Source organism: Colobus angolensis, unplaced genomic scaffold (assembly GCF_000951035.1).
Source record: "Colobus angolensis palliatus isolate OR3802 unplaced genomic scaffold, Cang.pa_1.0 Scaffold309, whole genome shotgun sequence".
Lineage (NCBI taxonomy): Eukaryota > Metazoa > Chordata > Mammalia > Primates > Cercopithecidae > Colobus > Colobus angolensis.
The window spans coordinates 2,288,835-2,303,673 of record NW_012116366.1 but is presented as its reverse complement, the minus strand read 5'-3'; positions in this window follow the sequence as shown (position 1 = coordinate 2,303,673).

The window sequence follows — 14,839 nt, the reverse complement described above, 5'->3', positions numbered from 1 at the left end:
AGCCCCGCAGCCGCCCACCCGGCGCTCGCTCGGCCAGGGAGCCGAACCTCGGGCGCGTCCACGTCCTCTCCAGCCGAGGCTTTTCCCGGGCCCAGCCCGGACCTCATCCTCCCAGCGGCGACCAGGCTGGCCGGGGCGGGGTGGGCACTGCTGCTGCCGCTACCCGAGCAGGACAATAGGGGCTTTGTCCCCACAGCCGGAGAGGGCCAATTTCACGTTTAATTTGAGGCTAATTCGATTATCGCCATGGAAAGAGGCGGTCTAATTTTCTACGTGACTTGTGCAGCCTCTTTTCGCCCTTGATGTTGCGTTTGGAATGCGGGGGAGAGAGGGTGTTTAGGGAGGCTTCGAAGCGTCACTTGCTTAGTTGGTTTGAGATGCAGGTGGTGATGCCTTACAGGTTCTGCCCAGCTTGGAGAAGGGCGACGGCGACCTCTTCGTGGGAAACCTTGGGCGCTGGAGGGTGGGTGGGGGTCGTTCCTTGGCGAGGTTAACGTATTCTTCTTTTGCAAATGCTTTTTCGCCCACCCTTTCGTTTTGGGTAGCTGGGAGCAGACGCTACAACTGGTTTATCCAACTCCTGCCTCTCAGCGCAGACTCCACTCGAACCTGAGGCCAGGTGCCCTGCCCCAGTCACTCCCGAGAGTGGGGTCGTCCGGCCGCGGTGGAGGGCCCGTGATGGCGTGGGAACTTGCGTTTTCCCCTGTGCGCATTCCCTGAAACGGAAACTGGACGTTTCCTCGAATTTTTGTCATGTGCCACTGCCCCTTCCCAGTCACCTGGTCTACCCCGTCAGCCCCTCAGACTGTGTAGAAATTCCAGAACCGTCACTATTGTGAAGAAAAGATGGTGGAATCACCAGGAACCCGAATGGAAACGCTCTTTAGAAAACAGTTTGAAGAAACTGACTTTCTCCTTGCTCTGTAAGGTGCACAAGGCGGCACTGCGGGCATTCAGAGGGAGGAGGGCCCTTCCTGTTTGAAAAAGCACCAGGGCTTTTCCCCATAAAGACCTGATCACCTGGATTAAAACAAAACAAAAATACATGGCAGTCAAGCAGTTTGGACCATGCTTCTATCTCAGATCACTAGAACCTGGTCTGATGAGTTTATGTGTTTGTATGTATTTTTAAATGAATATTTTAAAATAAAACTCAATGAAATTTACACAGCAAACTGAAGATGATTCTTCGTTTTAGCCCTTCATAGGTTTGAATGTTTGAACCTACGTTTACTTTTGGTAGATAGGAAAAAATTGAGGAAAGGAAATAACATTTTTTCTCAGAAGGTGAATCAACACAACCAGACGGTAAACTCTCTAAGGGTAGGATTCTTTCTTTCTTCACTCTGTACATATAGCAGGCACTTAGGAGGTACTAAAAAAACATTTGTTGAATTGAACAGAATTAACTTGTAAGCTGCTGCCCTCATTAGGTAATAAGGGAAATCCACTAGAAAGCAAAAAATAAAGCACTTATTTATTTTTTACTGTAGACCCCAGCACCTCCCCACCTACAATGTTAGTGAGATACCAAAGAAAACAGTAACAATATTGGGAAGTGCATCCATTTAAACTAATTCTTCCAGTGTTATTCTGAAACGGTGACTCTTAAATAATTCCTTTATCACAAACAACGGTACTTACATAAATTTTCATTTGGGGGATGATTCACCTCCCTTACCCCATTCCACTCCCACTTACGTTGTTTTTTAATTTCCTTAAAAAAAAAAAGAAAGCCACACACACTTTAGCAAGGTACTCCAGTAAAGCCTCAGTAATTATTCCAAAAATGTGGAAGACGAGGATTCAGCGTTCTACTATAAATACCTGCCTCACAATTTTGAATTCTTACCCTTAGGTGCAAAAAATCACCCCGCAGAACTCAGTATACCAACGACCAAAAAGAAGTAACAATTCAGAGAAAAGATAGTACAACTGGAAAAATTATTGGAGAAGACATCTTTATGGAAGGCAAAATCTAAAAAAGATAAAAAGCCTTAGTCAGTGGTAACAGTTCGGAAGGATTATTCCCACGTATCTCAGAAGCGGCTTTGTTAAGTTTCTTCTCATATTAGAATCGGGGTTGATTTAAAGGAAGCTAGAAGTCTACAATATCATGTTTGTAACATACTGCTCTCCGTTTTTAAAACCATGTGATTGCATATGGCTTTATCTCCCATCAAAATACTTTATTACAAAATTTTTGCAGATATAAATTATCATTTCAACTTTCCATTCAAAACGTAGGGGAAGGCTGGGCACAGTGGCTCACGCCTGTAATCCCAGCACTTTGGGAGGCTGAGGTGGGTGGATCACCTGAGGTCAGAAGTTCAAGACCAGCCTGGCCAACATGGCAAAACCCCGTCTCTACTAAAAATACAAAAATTAGCCGAGCATGGTGGGACGCACCTATAGTCCCAGGTACTCTGGAGGCTGAGGCAGGAGAATCGCTTGAACCTGGGAGGTGGAGGTTGCAGTGAGCGGAGATCACGCCACTGCATTCCAGCATGGGTGACAGAGTGAGACTCTGTCTCAAAAAATGAAATGAAATAAAATGAAAAGATATTGATAAACAGGATTGTCTACTGCAATCTGTTTTATTTAGAAAAGAGAATGATATTCTAAGTATTTCCTTTTTTTATATTATATTAACCCAATTAGAACCCATCTTTTATTGTACTGATAATAGCCCAAAACTTTAAAATCAGAACATATTTTGAAAACTTGCATATATTTTAAAAATTCCTATTTACTCCTAAACTTGCTTCCTTTTAGCCCTGAACTAGTCTGGGAAATTTACTCATATTTAAAATATATTTCATTTGGGAATTCACATGTATTAATTTTGCACTGGGAAAACCTAAAGACTTATATGTAAACTATCATTATCATGAATGAATATTCTTTAAGCACTAATAACATATTTACTCTTGTATAAAGTAATTAATTATTCAAGAGATGGATATGCCTCATATTCTTCTCAGTTCTGAAATAGAGCAATGGGTAAAATACTTTTAAAAAATCATTGCTTTCGGCCGGGCGCGGTGGCTCAAGCCTGTAATCCCAGCACTTTGGGAGGCCGAGACGGGTGGATCACGAGATCAGGAGATTGAGACCATCCTGGCTAACGCGGTGAAACCCCGTCTCTACTAAAAAATACCAATGAAACTAGCTGGGCGAGGTGGCGGGCGCCTGCAGTCCCAGCTACTCGGGAGGCTGAGGCAGGAGAATGGCGTAAACCCGGGAGGTGGAGCTTGTAGTGAGCTGAGATCCGGCCACTGCATTCCAGCCTGGGTGACAGAGCGAGACTCCGTCTCAAAAAAAAAAAAAAAAAAAAACATTGCTTTCATAGATCTTCCATTCTAGTAGGGGATACAATCAATCAACCAAAAAGTAAAAGATATGTGTAATAAATCTGAATAGATGGTAATATAAATGTATAACAATACTATTTATAAAATGATCACAATAAATGGTGTCAGCTTTCTATAAAAGATCTTCACATTTTCTATGTTAATAATAATAATGATTATAAGTATCAACCATAAAATGTTTTCCAGTTTTTAAAATGCTTTATCAAATATTATCTTATTTTGTCCTTTTGCCAGTTCTGTGGGGTAAATATTAACCCCATTCTGTGGATGACCAAATGGCCAAATGAGTTGCCCAACTTCTCACAGCTAGTTAAGTGCCAGAGATATCTTAGGAGGTGGCATATCAGGGCTGTATACCTGGGCATTGCATATTAATTATTAAACATAACTATATTGCAAGATGAAGAAAGTTCTAGAGATAGATGGTGGTGATGGTAGCACAACGATGTGCATGTACATAATGCCACTAAACTGTATTAAAATGGTTAAAATGGTAAGTTTTATGTTGTGCATATGTTACTTTTTTTAATCATTCAGAAAATTCTGTTGGTTTTTTTTTTTAACTTTTATTTTGGGTTTGGGGTATATGTGTAGGTTTGTAAACAGGTAAACTTGTGCCACAGGGGTTTGTTATACAGATTATTTCATCACCCAGGTACTAAACCTAGTACTCAATAGTCATTTTTTTCTGATTCTCTTCCCTCCTCCCAACCTTCAACCTAAAGAAGGCCCCAGTGTCTATTGTTCCCCTCTTTGTGGCTGTGTGTTGTAATCATTTACCTCCTGCTTATAAGTGAGTAAATGTGCTATTTGGTTTTCTGTTCCTGTATCAGTTTGCTAAGGATGACAGACTCCAGCTCAATCCAAGTTTCTGCAAAGGACATAATCTTGTTCTTACGTGGCTGCATGGTATTCCGTGGTGTATATGTACTACATTTTCTTTATCCAGTCTACCATTGATGGACATTTAGGTTGATTCCATGTCTTGGCTGTTATTAATAGTGCTTCAGTGAGCATACATGTGCATGTGTCTTTATGATAGAATGATTTATATTTCTTTGGTTATATACTCAGTGATGGGATTGCTGGGTTGAATGGTCATTTTGTTTTTAGCTCTTTGAGGAATCACCACACTACTTTCCACAGTGGTTGAACTAATTTACACTCCCACCAACAGTGTAAAAGTGTTCCTCTTTCTCTGCAATCTCTCCAGCGCCTGTTATTTTTTGACTGTTTAATAATAGCCATTCTGACTGGCGTGAGATGGTATCTCATTGTGGTTTTGATTTGCATTTCTCTAATGATCAGTGATATTGAGTTTTTTTTATATGCTTGTTGGCCACATGTATGTCTTCTTTTGAAAAGTGTCTGTTGATGTCCTTTTCCTACTTTTTAATGGGCTTTATCAAATATTATCTTATTTTCTTGTAAATTTGTTTAAGTTCCTGATAGACGCTGGGTTTTAGACCTTTGTCAGATGCATAGATTGCAAATAGTTTCTTCCATTCTGTAGGTTGTCTGTTTAGCTCTTCTGCACAGCAAATGCTCAACATTTTTAGTCATTAGAAAAATGCAAATCCAAGCCACTTTGAGATACCATGTCACATTCACTAGGATGGCTTTAATTTTATTTAAAAGATGGAAAATAGCAAGCGTTGGTGAAAATGTGGAGAAATTGAGAGCCTTGTATATTGTTGATGGGAATGTAAAATGTGCAGCTGCTGTAGAAGAGTTTGGCAGTCTGTCAAAAAGAAGAACATAGAATTACCGTGTGACCCAGCAATTCCATTTCTAGGTATATGCCCAAAAGAATGGAAAACAGGTACTCAAATAAATACCTGTACACTAATGTTCGTAGGAGACTATTCACAATAGCGAAAAGGTGGAAACAACCCAAATGTCCATCACCTGATGAATAGATAATGAAAATGTAGTACAGCTATACAATGGAACATTATTCAGCCACAAAAGGGAATGAAGTACTGATACATGTTACAGTGTGGGTAAACCTTGAAAACATTATGCTAAATGAAAGAAGTCTGATACGAAAGGTCACATATGATTTTATTTATCCAGAATAGGTAAATCCTTAGAGATAGAAAGCAGACTGTGGCTGCCAGGAGCTAGGATGGGTGGGGAGTGGGGGAATGGGGTCTACTGCTTGATGGAATTTTTTTTTTTTTTTTTTGAGACAGAGTCTTGCACTGTTGCCCAGGCTGGAGTGCAGTAGCACAATCTTGGCTCACTGCAAACTTCACCTCCCAGATTCAAGAGATTCTCATGCTACCCCTCATGAATCAAGAGATTCAAGCAGTTGGGATTACAGGCATGCGCCACCACGCCCAGCTAATTTTTGTATCTTTAGTAGAGATGGGGTTTCACATGTTGGCCAGGCTGGTCTCAACCGTGACCTCAAGTGATCGGCCCACGTCGGCCTCCCAAAGTGCTGGGATTACAGGCATGAGCCACTGCGCATGGCCAATATGGCTTTTCTTTTGAGGTAATGAAAATGTTTTAGAACTAGAGGTGATGGTTGCACAACATAGTACACATGAAATGTTTGCTTTAAAATGGTTAATTTTATGTTATATGCCTATCACCTCAATCTTTTAAGAAATTTAATTCAAAAATAAAAATTATTTTTTATTAGTTTCTCATTTAACATAATTTATCAATGACCAATGAAGCACTAGTCATATCAGGTAAATGGGCTTCTACATGTTCTTTAAGATTTTCTTATATGTGCCTCTTGAGAAAGGATTTATATTTATTCATCTCTGAGGTGAACTATTCCACCTGCATGCTTTCAGGGAGCTTGATGTTAATTATCCCACCACAGAAATATAAGAAGGATTCTGAGCCTTTACTGTTGGAGCCAAACTAGAAATTAAGAAAAAAAGAGTTTTTGAAATCTCCCTTTGGCAAGTAGCATCTAAGAATGAAGGGAAAAATCTCAGAATGTGATGACTCTCCATGGACAATGTGCAGTTTTTCTTCATCGTCTCAACCTACACTGTCCAATACAGCAGCCACCAGTTATTTTTTTTTTTTTTTTTTTTTTGAGACAGAGTTTAGCTCTTGTTGCTCAGGCTGGAGTGCATTGGTGCTGTCTCGGCTCACTGCAACCTCTGCCTCCCAGGTTCAAGCAATTCTCCTGCCTTAGCCTCCCAAGTAGCTGAGACTACAGATGCCCGCCACCATGCCCAGCTAATTTTTTGCATTTTTAGTAGAGATGGGGTTTCACCATGTTGGCCAGGCTGGTCTCAAACTCCTGACCTCAGATGGTCCACCCGCCTCGGCCTCCCAAAGTGCTAGGATTACAGGCATGAGCCACCGTGCCGGCCTCCACCAGTTATTTCCCATAGCCACATGTTGCTGTTCAGCAGTTAAAATGTGGCTAGAGTGACAGAGCAACTGAATTTTTCATTTTACTTTATTTTAATTAAAATTAAGATTTAAAACTTTATTATTGCTTCAGTTACTAAGAAACTTTTAAGTATGTTTGGAACAATTTGGATATTTGAATCTGCATGTTTTAACTGTACATTTTATGAAATCTACATACACTCCAGACTCCAGAAGCTTAGTTAAAAAAAAAAGAGAAATGCAACATATCTCAACTTAAAAAATATTGATATGTTGCAATTAATCTTTTTGTATTTTATTTAAGGGGTTACATAAAATCTACTTTTAAAATTATTTTACCATTCTTTTTCTAATGTGGCTGTTGGGAAAAAAAATTTTTTTGTTGAAACTAGTCTCACTATGTTGCCAAGACTAGATTTGAACTACTGGGCTCAAGCGATGATCCTCCCACCTCAGCCTTCCAAGTAGCTGGGACTACAGGTGCACACCATTGCACTTGTCTCTAAAGAAATTTAAATTACATATGTGCCTCACATTGTATTCCATTTACTCAATGTTGTTCTAGACTTTGTCAATGAGGTCTTTAGTAATTGGCATCCTTAATACTTTAGACTCAAGAAAATTGAAGAAAGGCAACCATAATTTGGAATATGCCACAAAGTAAGCACTCCAAAACGAGGTCAAGTTTTCAACCTCCAGGCTTCCCATAGTGCCCCCATCACAATGGCCTTGGTATCTGTGAGTGGCAAGCCAAGATGCTTTTTTTTTAATAAATAGAAGGTAGGCATGGCTAATATTTTCATGCCTGGTGGTATTCTTTTGGAAGTCCAAATAAATCCTTGATAATGAGAGAGTGCCAAGAAAACTCACCAGCTTCTCCCCTACCCCACATTTGACATCATTTGCTGGCCTGCATAAAGAATTCCAGGCCGGGCACGATGGCTCACCCCTGTAATCCCAGCACTTTGGGAGGCCGACGTGGGTGGATCACCTGAGGTCAGGAGTTCGAGACCAGCCTGACCAACATGGTGAAAACCCATCTCTACTAAAAACACAAAATTAGCCAGGCATGGTGGTGCATGCCTGTGATCCCAGCTACTCAGGAGGCTGAGGCAGGAGAATCGCTTGAACCCGGGAGGTGGAGGTTAAGTAAGCCAAAATCATGCCATTGCACTCCAGCCTGGGCAACAAGAGCAAAACTCTGTCTGGAAAAAAAAAAAAATTCCAGAAGTGGGTTAGGTTCATACCTAGAATTCATTCAAGAAACTGCAGAAATCCATAGGCTTATGGGTAAGAAACGGAGAGAAAAAAATCACTTCCCCACAGCGGTCAGACAGAGAGGTTTACCATGTAGCTTATTTGAGGAGAAACTCTTCTGTCTGGATTGAGTCCTTAGATTCTGGCCACTTTGCCCCCTAAACCATACTTCTGATATTGGGGTAATCTCATTTCCCATCCAACACCCTCAAATGCTGCGTGGGTATAGATACATGGCATAAGTGAGACATCTCACTCTCAGAGGATGACTAGAGATAATAAAAAACATTAAGACTATCTGAACATTTGTCATGGAAGCATGGAATTCTTTCCTTGCTCACTTCTCATGGATTGCAGGCTGATTTCTTCTCTTGGGTTCTTTTTTTACTCATGAGTTAGCATAAGCAAGAGTTTGATTTTAATGAAAAGCCTTTTTATTTAAGTCTGAAATTGGAGACAAATAAAAATGAAGAAACATTTGCTAAATTTTAGCTAATAAGGTATAGTAATTTTTTATTGTTTGAACGTTATTATTTTTACTACATATATGTATACGTAGACACTTTGCTAAGGAGTTTCATGCATTCATTTAATCCTCATAACTATATGTGCAACGTACTATTCTTTTTTTTTTTTTTTTTTTAAGTTTTGCTCTGTTGCCCAGGCTGGAGTGCAGTGATGCGATCTCGGCTCACTGCAACTCAGCCTCCCAGGTTCAAGTAGTTCTCCTGCCTCAGCCTCCCAAGTTGCTGGGACTACAGGTGTGCGCCACCATGCCCAGCTAACTTTTTTGTATTTTTAGCAGAGTTGGGGTTTTGCCATGTTGGCCAGGCTAGTCTTGAACTCCTGACCTCAAATAATTCACCCACCTCAGCCTCCCAGAATGCTGGTATTACAGGCATGAGCCACTATGCCTGGCTACTATGTACTATTCTTATCCCCATTTTACCAATGAAGAAATTGAGGCACAGAGAGGTTGGGTCAACTGCTTGAGATCTTACAGCTAGGAAGTAAGGAAAACAGAATTCAAACCCAGGTCCATCTAACACCAAAGCTGTTTCCAAAAGTTTGAAAGGAAAATAGCATCTTAGACATTTTGCTTACTAGCTTTTATTGTAAATGTAGTTACTCTAAATCTGTGGTCAAAGAGATCCTTTCTTTTAAACTGACAGAGGTTTTAATAAAACATTAAAAAGATGTTTTTTATATGAAGGCTGTAAGGATGTATCTAAGTTTGAAAAAGTTTTAAGCACCTGGATTCTTATGTGCTTATGTTTCAAACAGAGTTCACTCAACTTGAAAGTCATCCGTTCCTTAATAAGTGCTGCCAATAGGGAATAAGAAAAAAATACTTTAAACAGAAAATTCTCCTTCTGTTTGGTGAACAGAGAAGTATTGTTGTTTGTTTTCTGAAGAGCACAGGAGATGGGGGTAGAGGTAGGGGTGTTTATTTTGATGAGGTCTGCTTTGAAGAGCTCTTCTGAAGCTTTCCCAGGCGAGGCCAAGCAGGGGTGTGGGGTTTAATGCAGTACATACCCATGAAGTAGGGGCCTGGTTCAGCTGTAAGTCATTTACACTTTCAGGATTCTCTCCAAAGAGGACCTTGGACCAAAGCAGGCTGAAAAAAATCATACACTGAATTTCAAATTGTGACGGGACACTACAGAAGGAATAAAAATATTTGTAGGTCCTAAGTTTCTTGTGGTGCAGGTTAACTGAATTTGAGAAGAACCTGGAATTTTACCAATGTGGTGGACAGACTTATGCTATCTGAGTGGTAGATTCTATGGGAAGCCTAGGAAAGTTATCTGGAAGCATTCTGTGAATTGTCTCTTAGCTATTGGAGTTCAGGCCCTACCATCTTTAGCCATACTTAAGAGAGGAATCAGAGCCTTCTCCAGTTGTTCCTCTGTTAATTTGATAATTTACTGGGTTCCACTTGCCTCCTCCCCAGCTGAATTCTCCCAGATGCTCCAGAGAGAATAGAGGTACTGCTACTGCCACCCCTGGACTTTCACATGATCACCAGCTACATCCCAGATGGATGGACGCCTCCAGTTTCTGAGCCATCTGAGTCAAGTAGCATGAACTGGAGATCAATGTAGCTGGCTTGAGAAGAAAACTCCAGGGATACCTGAAGTGTCCAAGTCTCACTTTTCCAATGACAAGTTTGTTACAGGAATTCATAGCCAGTACAAAATTACATCAATAAATTAGTAAATCATTCCTTAGTTCTTCCCTAGCCCCTCTGGAAGGAGAAAAGAAACAAGAAGGATAAACATCTGTTTTGTTAAAAATACTCATTGTTGCAATCAGAGATTTCTCTTTTAATTTTAGCTTTTTTCTTTAAATAGGCAGTACTTATTATTTAAAAATGTAAATGATATTAAAAGAAATGAATTGAATGTCTCACTCTCACCCCATCACCATCCATCTCACAACCCAACCCCATTCCCCATAAGTAAATGTGCTTTAAATATTCTTATGTACTTCTCTTCCAGGGTGCCTGCCTAGTGTTTCTTTAGGTATATATATAAAGAAAATCAAATATATATATATTCCTGTTATTTCTCTTTTTTTTTTTTTTTTTGAGATGGAGTCTCGTTCTGTCACCCAAGCTGGAGTAATCTTGGCTTACTGCAACCTCTGCCTCCCAGGCTCAAGCAATTCTCCTGCCTCAGCCCCACCTACTCGGTCCCAGAGTAGCTGGGACTACAGGCACATGCCACCATGCCCAGCTAATGTTTGTATTTTTTTTTCTTTTGAGATGGAATCTTGCTCTTTTCACCAGAGTGACTGGAGTGCAATGGCACAATATCAGCTCACTGTAACCTCCGAATCCTGGGTTCAAGCGATTCTCCTGCCTCAGCCTCCCAAGTAGGTGGGACTACAGGCACGCGCTACCACGCCTTTTAGTAGAGATGGGGTGTTGCCATGTTGGCCAGGCTGGTCTTGAACTCCTGACCTCATGATCCGCCCGCCTGGGCCTCCCAAAGTGCTGGGATTATAGGTGTAAACCACCACGCCCAGCCTAATGTTTGTATTTTTAGTAGAGACGGGGTTTCACCTTGTTAGCCAAGCTGGTCTCAAACTCCTGATCTCAAGTGATCTGCCTGCCTCCACCTCCCAAAGTGCTGGGATTACAGGTGTGAGCCACCACACCTGGCCATTTCTTTCCTTTTTTTTTTTTTTTTTTAACACAACAGACAGCATACTACAAATACCAATCTGTTCCTTGTTCTTTCTTAATACACCCTTGATATCTTTCTTTCCTTATCAGCACATGATATGCTTCCTTTTTTAAATTAGAGCTGCATAGTATTCCATCATATGCCACACTTTATTTGGGTTATTTCAGTCTTCTGCTTTCACAAGCAGAGCAATCAAGGGTTTCTGAAAAGTTATTTCTGGGCTCAAACCTTGTTCCTTCCAGTCACTCAAAATTCCACAGGCACGTTTATGGCTGCTCAAGGAGTATATGTTAAACTTTCACAGGTTAGAGATGGAAGTGGCTTTAGAGCTGGTCTATTCCAACTCACTGGTTTAAATAAGAGGAAACCAAGGCTCCTATGAAGTGACTTCCCGAAGTTGCAGAGTGGTTGACCTGGGTCCAGAGCCGAGGCTTCCTGGTTCCTAGGCTGACATTGTTCCTGCTGGATCATACTGCTGGGTGCTGGGGTGTGGGAAAGGTATATAAATACCACTGGCTCCTCCAGGAGCATAAAACTCATTAGATACAAAGTAGAACATGGTAAGAGTCAAGAAAGAGTCACAAGGCCTAGAAGGGATTCTTTTAAGGGGGAAGACACCTGGTTAGAGGAAATCTGGAAAGGCTGCATAGAGAAGTTAGCATTCAAGATGGGCCTTGGAGGGTGGTTAGGATTTCACCAAGTAGAAAAAGTGGAAGAAGGTTATTCCAAATGAAGAGGCCAGCAAGAGCAAAGATATGGACACGTGAAAACTTCAGGCATCTTTGGGAAGCAAGGAGTTGAGTATGATTGGTGCATAATATGTGATTAGAAGAATACTAGTAACTTCATTGAGGTTATTGATCACTTACCTTATGCCAGGTGTTGTTCTGAATGCTTCTTCAATGTTAATCTTTAATCTTCACAACCCCACGATGTAGGTGCCATTATTATCCTGCATTTTACCAGTGGGGACTCTGAGGCACAAAGAGGGTAGGAATTTTCTCAGGTCATAAGGCACACAGCTAGTAAGGTTACATTTTGGGAACTCTGAATCTAAAATAGTATTAACACTTCTCCGTATTACCGGGAGATGAGACTGGAGAAAGAAAGTGATCATATTTGAGAGGATCTTGGAATTCATGTGGAGACACAAAAATGTTTCTCCTACCATGGGTTGTAAAAAAAAAAAAAAAAAAAGAAGGGGATAAACATTTATTAAGTAGATACTACGTTTTCAAAAGATCATGTGTAATAGATGTTATTTCCCACAGAATTCAGATGAGGGAACTAGGGTTCAGAGGAGGTAAGTAACTTGCCCCCAAAGCCTCAAAGCTCTTAAGTGGTGAAGAAAGCGTTGAGTACCCTTTGTCTGATCAAAAGCCCATGCTCTTGCACAGACAGTGTTTTCCCAAAGTAACCCATGGAATACTCATGCCCAGCCTAGCTAGGGATGGGGTTTTGTGGTCAGCTCAGCTTGGAAAATGCTAAGATAACCAAGTTAGGCCTTCAGGTACTTTAATATGCTATTGTGCTTCATACATCAACCAAGAGGTAGACGTAGCATCTCACATTTCCAAAACTAAATTTGCCACAACACTTTCCTTTCCCACTCCTCCCAAGTCGTTTGCGTTTCACGGAAATCATGCTGAGAGGGCTATCAGTTTGGGAAGGCCTAAAGAGGCCATACTAGAGAAGCGAAAGGTGTATTTCCTGATCACCTGTGTCTGTTGCCACTCTTCACAGATACGTAATGCTAAAATTCAGAAAGGCTGTTGAATCTTACTTCTTGAGGGCTGCACAGAAGCTATCTAAACTTCCACATCTCAGAAAAGTGGTATTTTTTGTTTTGTCTTTGCGTGTGCGTATTCATTTACGTTTTTTCTTTTCGTGTTTTTTTTTGTATCAAAATGAAAAGAACTTGATTTCCTTTTTTTTTTTTTTCCCAGAGATGAGGTCTCACTGGGTTGTCCAGGCTGGACTTGAACTAACTCCTGGCCTCAAGTGATACTCCTACCTCAGTCTTTTCTAGTAGCTGGGACTATAGGGCACACATTGCACTCAACTCTAATTTTATGTCTAATGTAAAAATCTCCCAATGTCTATTCTAGTTCTTTTATACCCTGAGATAAAGATGTTGAGATGTTGAGAACCAAAAAATATATATAGGACATGCTGTCTTAGGTTATGGCTGTGTACCTAATTTCTAATTAACTGGTGGTTTAATATATAATCCAATGTTGCTATCATATCACTATAAAAGAGAATCTGGCCAAAAAGAATACCTTCACACTCTTCCTCTGAAAATCCTCATGAAAGGTAAAACTTACACATGTGGCATGGCTGAACCAAATACGACCTTTGTCACTAAAAAGGAACCCTGCAAATCTTAAACACCGTATGAAAATAATATTCTTTGGGTGCAAATTCTGCCTATTAAATGACATTTTGTACACATGTATTATTGCATTTGATACATTGGGTAGAGTTTCCTTTTCAATTTCAGTATTTTAAGAATTTTGAGGTGCTTGGGAGGATTGTTGGAACAGGCAGAAATGCTGTTGGTGGTGGTTTTAGGACACCATAAAATGACTTCGTTGCAAGGATGAGAGTGATGCTTAACATCCGTTCTTATTTAGAGAGCTGGGATCTCGGTAAAGGCTTACAGATAACTCCAGATGCTTGCAAAACATGTAAAATCACTAGTTAGTAGTGTTATTTCATAGTTTTGGAGATATTGAATGGTGATCTCTTCAGATATAAGATAGGATTGACTGTTAGGTGTTTTTCCTAGGAAAGTTTTTGTAATAAGGTAGTTTGCTTCTGCTGCTACTGAAATTTAATTTTAATCACTCAAAGCTGTAAGCAAAGTCCAGGCTCCCTCTTTCTCCAATTGTATTAAGACTTAGAGGTAGAATAGTTAGGATAATCATGGGCTCATTTTTGCCCTAAGTCTATAGTTAGTGGAACCCAAATGAAAAATACAAATAAAATAGATTTGTTCATTCATAATCTCTCTTAGGCCAAAATAAACACCATATTGTGATGCAAATGCTATCAGAACAGATTGAAAAACAGAACAGTATTGTATAGGAAAATTGAGAATGATGTTGATTGCAAACAAAATACAAGTTAATTAGGTTAACCTAATTAGCTACATAACTACCAAAGTAAGTATTTTCTTTCTTTTGTTCACCATATAACATGCACAAAAACTTTGAAATGTTTCTCAAGTATAGGCAAGTAGGATCCCGAACCTATGAAACATACCAGACTGGTGAGAAGGTTCTCATCATAGGAACTGAGGGAATTAGAATTCTGTACAATGCTGATGGTTTCTTAGGTTATGGAGGCGGGTAGAATTCTGTGTTCAAGATCATCAGTTAAAGGAAACTTGAGATGGGCATCCTGAATTGTAACCTTGGCACTGCCTTCCCTGTGAGCTTAAACAAATGACATCATCTCTTGTGCCTATTTCTTTATCTCCCAATTTCTATTCTAGTTCTTTAAAAAACCTTAGGCATTTTGCATAGTAAATCTGGAACAAATTTAGGAGGGAAGAAGGGAGAAGGAGACAAGTACCTGGTTAGGAAGAGAAAGTTTCTGTATCAACCTTGTATTAGGTTTTACTGATGGTGTTTCATGTTCTGGACC